This window comes from Berghia stephanieae, chromosome 4 (genome assembly GCF_034508935.2).
Source record: "Berghia stephanieae isolate SIO BIC M18660-M18661 chromosome 4, UCSD_Bste_1.3, whole genome shotgun sequence".
Taxonomy (NCBI): Eukaryota; Metazoa; Mollusca; class Gastropoda; order Nudibranchia; family Aeolidiidae; genus Berghia; species Berghia stephanieae.
In genome coordinates, this window is record NC_088363.1 from 48730625 (window position 1) to 48741662 (window position 11038).

Below are 11038 nucleotides of genomic sequence, written 5' to 3' on the forward strand. Positions count from 1 at the left end.
GTCCCATTAATATAAGTTATAAGAAACTTATCTGAAAATATCCATCCCGTCATTCAATCATTCTTTCATTTGTTCATATTTTTTTCATTCCGTAAATTATTTATTAATTCATCTGTTCATTCGATAATTCCTTTCAGTCATTCATTCTTTCATTCATTCATCTATCCATTCATTCATTCATTCGTCCATCCAAGAACCGACCCACTGATTTATTTATTCATTCATTCATCCATCCGTATATTTAATAAAACATAATACATAATTTTCCCCTGGCCTCACGTCATTCATTTTGCAAGGGAGATAACAAATACAATAATGAGTGTCACCCACCAAGTTCTGATCGTCAATGAAAATATCAAGCAAGATCTTTCACGGGGTCGCAATTCTTAATTATTCTGATATTAGTATATATATAATATAATATATATATTTAAAAAAAATATATATATATATATTTGTCTATTTTTTGGGTTTGTTTGTTTGTTTGCTTTTTGTTTTGTGTTGCTTTTTGATTCTTTTTGGTATTTGTTTTTTTTTTTATTTGTTTGTTTTGTTGATTTTTTTTTGTAAATGTCTTATTCCTTGAGCGTTTACATTTCATTTTTTTTTAAATATGTTTTTTTAAATCAATGTTTTGTCAGTTTAGTTTCGGTTGTTTTTTTTGTTTTTTTTTTTAATCTCTCCGTGTGTTTTTCCCCCTCAGTTTCATTTCCACTATTATTCTAATTGGTTCATTTGCTTGTACATGGATGGCTGGGTTGTTACAAGATTATTGGAACTGGTGCAACAATCTTTAACAACTCATTTGATTTCAACACATACTTCATTGTGTAGGTATCAAGATCAACAACGCTTGACTTTGTTATAAAATATCATTATTATTATTATTATTATTATTATTATTATTATTATTATTATTATTATTATTATTATTATTATTATTATTATTATTATTATTATTATTATTATTATTATTATTATTATTATAATTATTATCATATCACTAATCGGGCTTTAACATGGACCAAATGTCCTTAAAACATAAGAAACAATAATAATATCTTGGACATTATACATTGCATGTTCTTTGAGATAAAAAATATTTAAAAGGGAGAAACAGATAAAAGCAGAAGAAGAATTTTTTTTTAATGAATGAATGCTTATAAGTGGCATTATAATATTACACAGATTGTTCTAGTTTGTGTGTGTGTGTGTGTGTGTGTGTGTGTGTGTGTGTGTGTGTTTTGGTTTAAAAGATGTATGCATATGTATTTTTACCGACAATAAATAATTTATTCAATTCAATATGAATGCCCAGTTAAAGTTATACCTATATTATATAAGTATTTTTTGGCAAAAAGAACCCTATCAAGAAAGCATATAATGTATACCTAAATTAACTGGGCTATCCATGGAATTGTATCTTATTTAAAGGGAGATCACTCTACCCAGGCGTCCCACAAAGTAGGTGGAACACCGTGAGGGCGACCTGTCCCTTAGACAAATTCTTCTAGAACAAGTAAGTCTAGGAGCCTGTAATTACCCAGGCTCGTTATTTTCCTTACTCATTAGTTTAAGGCATAAGGGAGGGAATCACGTAAATTTGTTATATAAATTTTTGTATAATATTACACATATCGATCGAAAATTCGTATACTAATAAATAGTTTATGCTATATATATTATAATTATATTATATTCAACATAAGGAAACAATTTTAATTAAAATAGTCATAAATAAAATATAAACAAGTAATTATGATGTTTTCGCACTTATTACAGCCATTATATATTCCTCATCAATTATAAGGGAGATAATTCAGTCAAGGGATAAAACTGCAGTGTCAGGCTATAACATAACGATGGCCTCGATAGCAGTCAACATCGACTTTTTTTTCTTTCTTATATTGATTTCCCGAGTCAATATAGAGTATATAAATGTTGATTTTCTCTTCGCCCCCCCCCCCCCCTCTTTCTCTCTCTTCACTCAGTGGGGTGTAAGGTTTTATTTTCTTTTTTTACTCACTCATTTTAGGAGACGGGTAGGCAGTGGGGTGTGACGAAGTTGAATAGAGTTATGCACCCCCCCCCCTCTCTCTCTCTCTCTCTCTCTCTCTCTCTCTCTCTCCCCCCCCCCCCCCCCCCCCCCCACCCTTTTTTTTTTTAAATGGTTACATTGTGATTTTAAAATATTTTCAGTCACCTCTCATAGCTAGGTACGCGTTTCAACATCCGAGTCAAGAATGTAAAACGCATTGCGCAATGACAGAATTTACGTTACACACCCAATTATTGTAATAGCGCCTTTCAGGTGCTCTGCATCGCCCTACATGTTAAGTGCTAGCTTGTAAACACATTTAGGTTATATCAGCGGCAGTAAAAAGGAAGAAAATGGGATAGTAAAAAGTTCTAGAATTACAATGAAAGCATCCAAGAATAAGGCAGACAAAGGGCGATTGGTTCAAATAGGGAACAGATGTAGATTCCAAGAGCGCACTATCAGTGTAATTAGTTTGAGATCACCCAAAAGTCTCATCCAGACACAAGCACAGGTCCCCACTAAGAGGAATACACTCAAATGTTTACAAACCATATATAATACATAAACAAAACATAATACAGTGCATGAAAGAGATGAGGAAAAAAATATCATCTCCCAAAACTAACTATACATTTGACTGTTTCCCTCCCAGTCAGGGTATCCGGTCCAGGACAAAACCAAACTCATTCCAAGACAAGGACAGAAAGCATGTTGGAAAACAGACATAGGGGGATAGAAGACACAGAATGTACCTCTCTGCCCACTATGGGAGTGTGTACTCCCTTGGCAAGAAATTCTTAATTTTCAAGTTCAACACGTTCCTGGTGACTTGAGAAGTTTGATCGACTTTTAAATTTGTAAAAAAATGATTTACTTTTACTCACTTTTAAGATTATTATTTTAATTTAGAACACAGTGAGGCGTCAAAATGTATTGCCTTGTGTAGTTTTTGTACGTAACAATATGAATCTGGAGAAAAACGAACAAACAAAACAAAAACCAACCAAAAAAAAAAATAAAATAAAAAAAATAAAAAAAAAAGATAAAAGAAAAATAGAGAACATCTTTCTAGTTATAGGGTCTTGAATGTGTTTAAGGGAGCGTCAGAGAGAAAAAGGGGGGAGGGGGGTGGGAGAGATTGGAGATAGAGTAAAGATAGATGCATAGATAAATAGATAGATAGAGAGAGAGAGAGAGAGAGAGAGAGAGAGAGAGAGAGAGAGAGAGGGACGGGGGGGGGGGGGGGGGGGGAGAGGGGGAAGGCCTCGAAGCACAGCCGTACTCGAGGCCAGTGATCGATGTGAAAAGTGATCAAATAGAACCTTACTTGGGCAAGCAATACTAATACTCTGATCTCCTTGGAAAATTCATCGGTTTTGATAATCACAAAAAAAATTCTAAAGGACTATGAAAAATTAAAAATAGATGTAAATGTTAATTTTAAATTAATTGTAGCAGGCACTTATGTTGGTAACAACAAGATATGAAGTGAGTAGAAAAGTGCCAGAAGACAATAGAGAATAAAAAATTTTTTTCGCGGCGGTGGTGGGGTTTGAACCTGCGACCTTATTGGTACGACAACTCCGCCTGGCAGGTGAGAGCGTGGCTCTACCGTGTGAGCTATCCACGAACACAAAAATATTCGTTTCAAACCCAAAGTCATTTCTAGATCCCTCTCTCACCCACTTCTTGAGATCGCCGATTCGTTCACCACCATCGCGAAGTAATTTTGACCAGCAGTTAAGCCTAATAGCCAATATTCTCATCACAAACATATAACATAGAAACGATTGAGACATTGAGTATGCTCCGGTGTATGGGTGAATTTTTAATTCAGAAAAGTGAGTGGAGCAGGCACTTATGTTGGTAACAACAAGATATGAAGTGAGTAGAAAAGTGCCAGAAGACAATAGAGAATAAAAAATTTTTTTCGCGGCGGTGTGGGTTTGAACCTGCGACCTTATTGGTACGACAACTCCGCCTGGCAGGTGAGAGCGTGGCTCTACCGTGTGAGCTATCCACGAACACAAAAATATTCGTTTCAAACCCAAAGTCATTTCTAGATCCCTCTCTCACCCACTTCTTGAGATCGCCGATTCGTTCACCACCATCGCGAAGTAATTTTGACCAGCAGTTAAGCCTAATAGCCAATATTCTCATCACAAACATATAACATAGAAACGATTGAGACATTGAGTATGCTCCGGTGTATGGGGTGAATTTTTAATTCAGAAAAGTGAGTGGAGCAGGCACTTATGTTGGTAACAACAAGATATGAAGTGAGTAGAAAAGTGCCAGAAGACAATAGAGAATAAAAAATTTTTTTCGCGGCGGTGGTGGGGTTTGAACCTGCGACCTTATTGGTACGACAACTCCGCCTGGCAGGTGAGAGCGTGGCTCTACCGTGTGAGCTATCCACGAACACAAAAATATTCGTTTCAAACCCAAAGTCATTTCTAGATCCCTCTCTCACCCACTTCTTGAGATCGCCGATTCGTTCACCACCATCGCGAAGTAATTTTGACCAGCAGTTAAGCCTAATAGCCAATATTCTCATCACAAACATATAACATAGAAACGATTGAGACATTGAGTATGCTCCGGTGTATGGGGTGAATTTTTAATTCAGAAAAGTGAATGGAGCAGGCACTTATGTTGGTAACAACAAGATATGAAGTGAGTAGAAAAGTGCCAGAAGACAATAGAGAATAAAAAATTTTTTTCGCGGCGGTGGTGGGGTTTGAACCTGCGACCTTATTGGTACGACAACTCCGCCTGGCAGGTGAGAGCGTGGCTCTACCGTGTGAGCTATCCACGAACACAAAAATATTCGTTTCAAACCCAAAGTCATTTCTAGATCCCTCTCTCACCCACTTCTTGAGATCGCCGATTCGTTCACCACCATCGCGAAGTAATTTTGACCAGCAGTTAAGCCTAATAGCCAATATTCTCATCACAAACATATAACATAGAAACGATTGAGACATTGAGTATGCTCCGGTGTATGGGGTGAATTTTTAATTCAGAAAAGTGAATGGAGCAGGCACTTATGTTGGTAACAACAAGATATGAAGTGAGTAGAAAAGTGCCAGAAGACAATAGAGAATAAAAAATTTTTTTCGCGGCGGTGGTGGGGTTTGAACCTGCGACCTTATTGGTACGACAACTCCGCCTGCAGTGAGACGTGCTTGACGCTGTGAGCTATCCACGTACACAAAAATATTCGTTTTCAAACCACAAGATCATTTCTAATCCCTCTCAACCCACTTCTTGAGATCGCCGATTCGTTCACCACCATCGCGAAGTATTTGACCAGCATATAAGCTAATAACCAAATTCAATCACAAAACAAAACATAGAAACATTGAGACATTGAATAGCTCCGTGTATGGTGAATTTTTAATTCAGAAAAGTAGTGAGCAGGACACATTATGTTGGTACTTTTCTACTCACTTCATATCTTGTTGTTTACCAACAAGGCCTGCTCCACTCATTCTGAATTAAAAATGTCGCCCCATAACGGAGCATACTATGTCTCAATGTTTCTAGTTATATTTGTGATAGAAATTGCTATAGCTTAATGCTGGTCAAAATTACTTCGCGATGGTGGTGAACGAATCGGCGATCAAGAAGGGGGGGAGGGGATCTAGAAATGACTTTGGGTTAAAACGAATTTGTGTTCGTGGATAGCTCACACGTAGAGCACGCTCTCACCTCGAGGCGAGTGTCGATGTACCAATAAGTGCAGGTCAAACCACCACCGCCGCGAAAAAAAATTTTTTAAATTCTCTATTGTCCTTCTGGCACTTATTAATGACTTCATAATCTTTAAATTAATTGTAGGAACATTATTCTCTGTGTGGTCAATTTTGGCCAAATTGGCCAGGCCAATGGCTATCTCGCAGCCACGGTAAGAATCTCGTCAATGTTTGATAAATCGGTTTCGAGAATTGAGATCTATTAATTGAGATCTATTTCAGGCACCCGGTTTCGAACAACTCTCGACTCTCAATCAAGATTTCCTGAGCGTAAATAAAACACTGTAAATTATATTATTCAGCCGTTGAATTGCTATGAATTTTATGTCTGTAAATTTCTGATGATGCCTATAATAGGCTCAGTATCAAAGTTGCCACTATCGATTAGGGTAAGTATAGACGAGAATTGGTCCTTTTTAAATATTTTTATTTCCGGTGGACTGAATACACAGCTGTGTTTTCAGTTCACCGGTGGACTGAAAACACAGTTCCTTATTCATTTATCATTGGATTGTTGTTGTTTTTTCTTGATTTTTCCGGCGCTAGTGACCAATTTTGGTCATTTCTGCGCCAGTAAAAAGGAAGAATAATTAGGATAGTCCAAAAAAAATGTTTACTACTATAAGCACACGAGAAAAAGAAAGACAAACGTGGCTGGTACAAATACGGAACAGATGTATATTCGAAGAGCAAACTATCAATGTTCTTAGTTTGAGATCACCCAAAAGTCTCGTCCAGACACAAACACAGGATCTCACATTTATGTAATATCAGCGCCAGTAAATAAAAAGGAAGAAAATTGGACAGTGAAAACATTCTTGACGTGTAATTAAAAGGACTTGAAGAAAAAGTAAGACAACGGGGAACGATGGTTCAAAAGGGAACAGGTTTAGATTCCAAGGGCACACTACCAATGTACTTAGCTTTGTTTTATTTGTTTTTAAGAGTTTTACGGCGCTTGCAACACATTTAGGTCATATCAGCGCCAGTAAAAAGGAAGAAAATTGGGTAGTAAAAAGATTCTAGAATTACAATTAAAAAGACTTGAGGAAAAAAGTAAGACAAAGGGGAATTGGTTCAAATAGGGAACCGATGTAGATTCCAAGAGCACAACATCAATGTACGTAGTTTGATATCACTTAAAAGTCTCACCCAGACACCAGTCACCACTAAGATGAATACACTCAAATGCTTACATTATACATTCAAAATAACAAATATAACAATACATAACAGAGAGATGCTTAACAAGGAAAACAACATCATCTCCCAAAATGATAACTATGCATTAGACTTTCTCCCTCCCAGCCAAGCACTACGGCCAGGGCCAAGGCAAAACAAGTAATCTTATTCCAAGACAAAGACAGAAAGCAAATTGGAAAACAGATATCAGGGATAGAAGACACAGTAAGTGCCACCCTGCCCACTATGGGAGGCCAGGAACCCCACCCAGGTGTACTCAGTTTGAGATCCCCTAAATCTCAACCAGACACCAGCACAAGATCCCACTAAGAGGAATACACTCAAATGTTTACAAATCATAATATATTCATCGAACAAATATAACAGTACATAACAGAGAGATGATTAACGAAGAGAAACATATCATGTTCCAAAAACCATACATTTGACTGTTTCCCACTCAGCCAAGGACTCCGGCAAGGGCCAGGACATAACCCAAGTAACCCCATTCCAAGACAAAGACAAGAGCAACTCAGAAAACAGATATAGGGGAATGAAAAACACAGTACGTGACCTCCTGCCCATCGTGGGAGGTCAAAAGGCCCTAGCCTGTTAGTAGCTCATATATCTACATCCCAGCCTAACTGGACTAGATGTAATGTAAGGCATATTGGCTTAGTATTGTCTCTGTAGAATGATATTTTACAGCTGTTCTATACTGTCCAACATGTTAAGTGTTAGCTTGGAACCCCTTTTAAAGCGCTTTGATCTAATTAAACGTGCAATTGCTCTCTCTCTCTCTCTCTCTCTCTCTCTCTCTCTCTCTCTCTCTCTCTCTCTCTCTCTCTCTCTCTCTCTCTCTCTCTCTCTCTCTCTCTCTATAATATATATATATATATATATATATATATATATATATATATATATAATATATATATATATATATATATATATATATATATATAAGAAAAAGATCAAGTAAATCAATCACCACTTTGTTGTTTTTGTTTTAAGGGGTTTTACGGCGCCTACAACACAAATAAGTCATTTCAGCGTCAATGAAAAGAAAGATGATATAGAGGAAAAGTTGTAGATCTGAAGTTTAAAGCACCAAAAAAGTAAACACAACACAGGATACTGGAATAATAATGTTATATTTCAGGTAATTCTTTTCACAACTTAAAATATGATGACGATGATGATGACGAAGTGATGATGATATAAGCAAAATATATAAACGTATTGATACATAATAATAATAATAATAATAATAATAATAATAGTTCAGTGAGTAACAATATTATTTGCGTAGAGTCACAAAGGGATTTTATAACAAAGAAAATGCAAACCAAATTCTTAACAAGCATGCTCTCACACCTCAAACACAGTGAGTCAATACAAATACATAGTGTGTGTTAATAAAAAAGGATAAGAAAGTGTTCATGATATAAATAATAATATTAATAGTAATAATGAAAATAATAATAATAATAATAATAATAATAATAATAATAATAATAATAATAATAATAATAATAATAATAATAATAATAATAATAATAATAATAATAATAATAATAATAATAACAACAACAACAATAGTTAATCATACGGAATATACATAATGAAAACGAGATTGGAAAAAAAAAACCCCAACAAAGTTTTATATAAGCATATTATTATTAATTCTAGTAAACACAGAGTAATAAAAAACAACAAAACGAGTAAACATTATAGAATTAATCACAGCTCAAAGTTGTTATTATATTATATAAATTAAACGTGAAGTGAACCAACCATATGAAAAATACCAAAATTGAGAGAGACACAGGTATCGATCGTCAAACTTTCTGCTGTAGGTACTATAAAAACAAAAACAAAACAAAACAAAAACAAAAAAAACAACCGACTCGATCCCTTATACATCAATATCTCTCAAAAATAATCAACCAAAAAAAAAAAATTAAAAAAAATAAAAAGAAAAGAAAAAAGGGAAAAAAAAGTTCCACTGGTTTTAATAAAAGATAGGACGATAACTGACGTTAATTTCCAAAGGTGTAAGCACTGCATGCTGATGAATAACCCGAGGCTCACACCATAAGATAATAGTTTCAAAATGCATCCATGGGAGCAGCATGTCAGGCTTGGCAACAAGTGGTCACACAGCAGAAGCATCAACATTAAATCTGAGTGACCTGAATCCAGGGTGAGGGAGTCCAAAAAAAAAAAAAATAGTGAATACATAAATTAACAGTAAGCAGACGACTATTCCAATCCTGGCTGAAATTAAACCCAACAACCATATATTTTTTAATCAAAATGTATTTATTTTCTTACTTACTATGTTTGTCTGAGTCTCAGTAGCTCAGAGTTTCAAGTTCTATAAGTATGAGAAATAAAACTTCAACTAAACCATTATTAAAATTTTAAACTCAAAATACAAAAGAAAGAAAGAAAAAAAAAGAAACAAGATAAACAAAGAAAAAATAAACTTGACATCATTGTTTTATCATTGTTTTGGTAAATTTTAGTTCATAGGATTGCAACAGGCAAAAAAAGTTTAAATTATGCTTTCCAAACTTTATGTCTTTCAATTTAATTTTTAAAAAATAATCTTAATAGTCCTTAACAATTTTCAATCTCCCAAGAAGCCAAAATTTTACAATAGACTTAACCATGAATATAATATCAGAAAATCAGAAAAGAAATAAGTATGAAAACAGGCATTGTATTGTTATGCATGGTGTGTCAACTGAGCTGCTCACAGAAGAAGTAAGTATATTTTAACAGTATACATGGCTTGATAAGTCGAGAAGGGCAGTACGTATAACATGCCAGGCACAGATTCGTGATAGTCGGAGTTGATCTTCACTGTAAATGTTATCAATAGTGACAATAATAGTAATAATAATAATAATAATAATAATAATAATAATAATAATAATAATAATAATAATAATAATAATAATAATAACAGCAGCAACAACAACAAACAACAACAATAACAACAAACAACAACAACTACAACACCAATATCAATAGCAATAACAACAATATTACTTTTTGATTAAATATAGATCATATCATGATACAAGATGGTCACCATGATCCATGGCAAGAAGTGACTGAAAGGGAGTACGTGGGTGGGGGGGGGGGGGGGTTCATTGGAGGGAAGGAGGAGAATGATCAAGAATCAATTAAAGGAGAAAGACATACATACTTGTACTTGTACAAAGAAGTAGAAGAATAATTCCATTCTATTATTAAGCCATTCAGGTAAATTTGTGAGCACCTGCATCAGGTCCAAGTGTAGGGGATGGCCAAAAAAGTGAATTGAAACTCTAAATGATCAGAAATATGAAATTTTTCATCTGTGCCTTGCGGCTATGAGGCCTTGTGGTATCACACTCACCTTCAGATCGGAAGGTCATGGGTTCGAGCCTCGCTCGGCGCATAGTTGAGTCCTTGGATAAGACACTTTACTCACACTCTCTCACCGTACTAAGGTGTAAAATGAGTACCTGGCCATTAACAGCCTTGTCTCTGAAAAAAAATAATTGTAATATCGCATAACAGGCGTCATGTCCCGTCCTAAATGTTACAAGTTGCTGTTGGCCAGGGACCCCTTGTAAAGCGCTTTGAGCATGTTTAGTAGATATTGCGCTATATAAAAAAAAAAAGCTCAAAAAAGCTCACCCCTGCCTCTGTAGTTGATGTTGTTCCCATGCAGTCCGCTATGTCATGCGACCATCTCTTCCTTGGCCTGCTCCGCTCTGCTTGCCCTCGCATGTGTAACCCCTGTTACTATAATAAACATTTGGATTGAATTTCCACATGACTAAATTATTTTATTTTTCAATAGGGAGCAACATAAATTTGAAGACAAATAACTAAAATTATATGCAAATTGTTAATGAAAAAATGAAATAAAGGTACGAAGGCTGATTCTTCAAATCATTGTCTAAAAAAATAAAGCTAAGCATTAGGGAGAGTGGTAATTCCAAGGAGATCGTGATGGAAATAAAAACCATGAATAGTTATCAAATGAAAATTAATT

General features: G+C 35.1%; 1 non-coding gene across 1 annotated transcript; it reads right to left on the reverse strand.

The window, feature by feature from the left end:
* Positions 1 to 1431: 1431 nt before the first annotated feature.
* On the reverse strand, positions 1432 to 1582 carry LOC144972158 (U12 minor spliceosomal RNA). The gene has a single exon (XR_013645303.1). It is a non-coding gene; the product is annotated as a U12 minor spliceosomal RNA (small nuclear RNA).
* Between the last annotated feature and the right edge of the window lie 9456 nt (positions 1583 to 11038).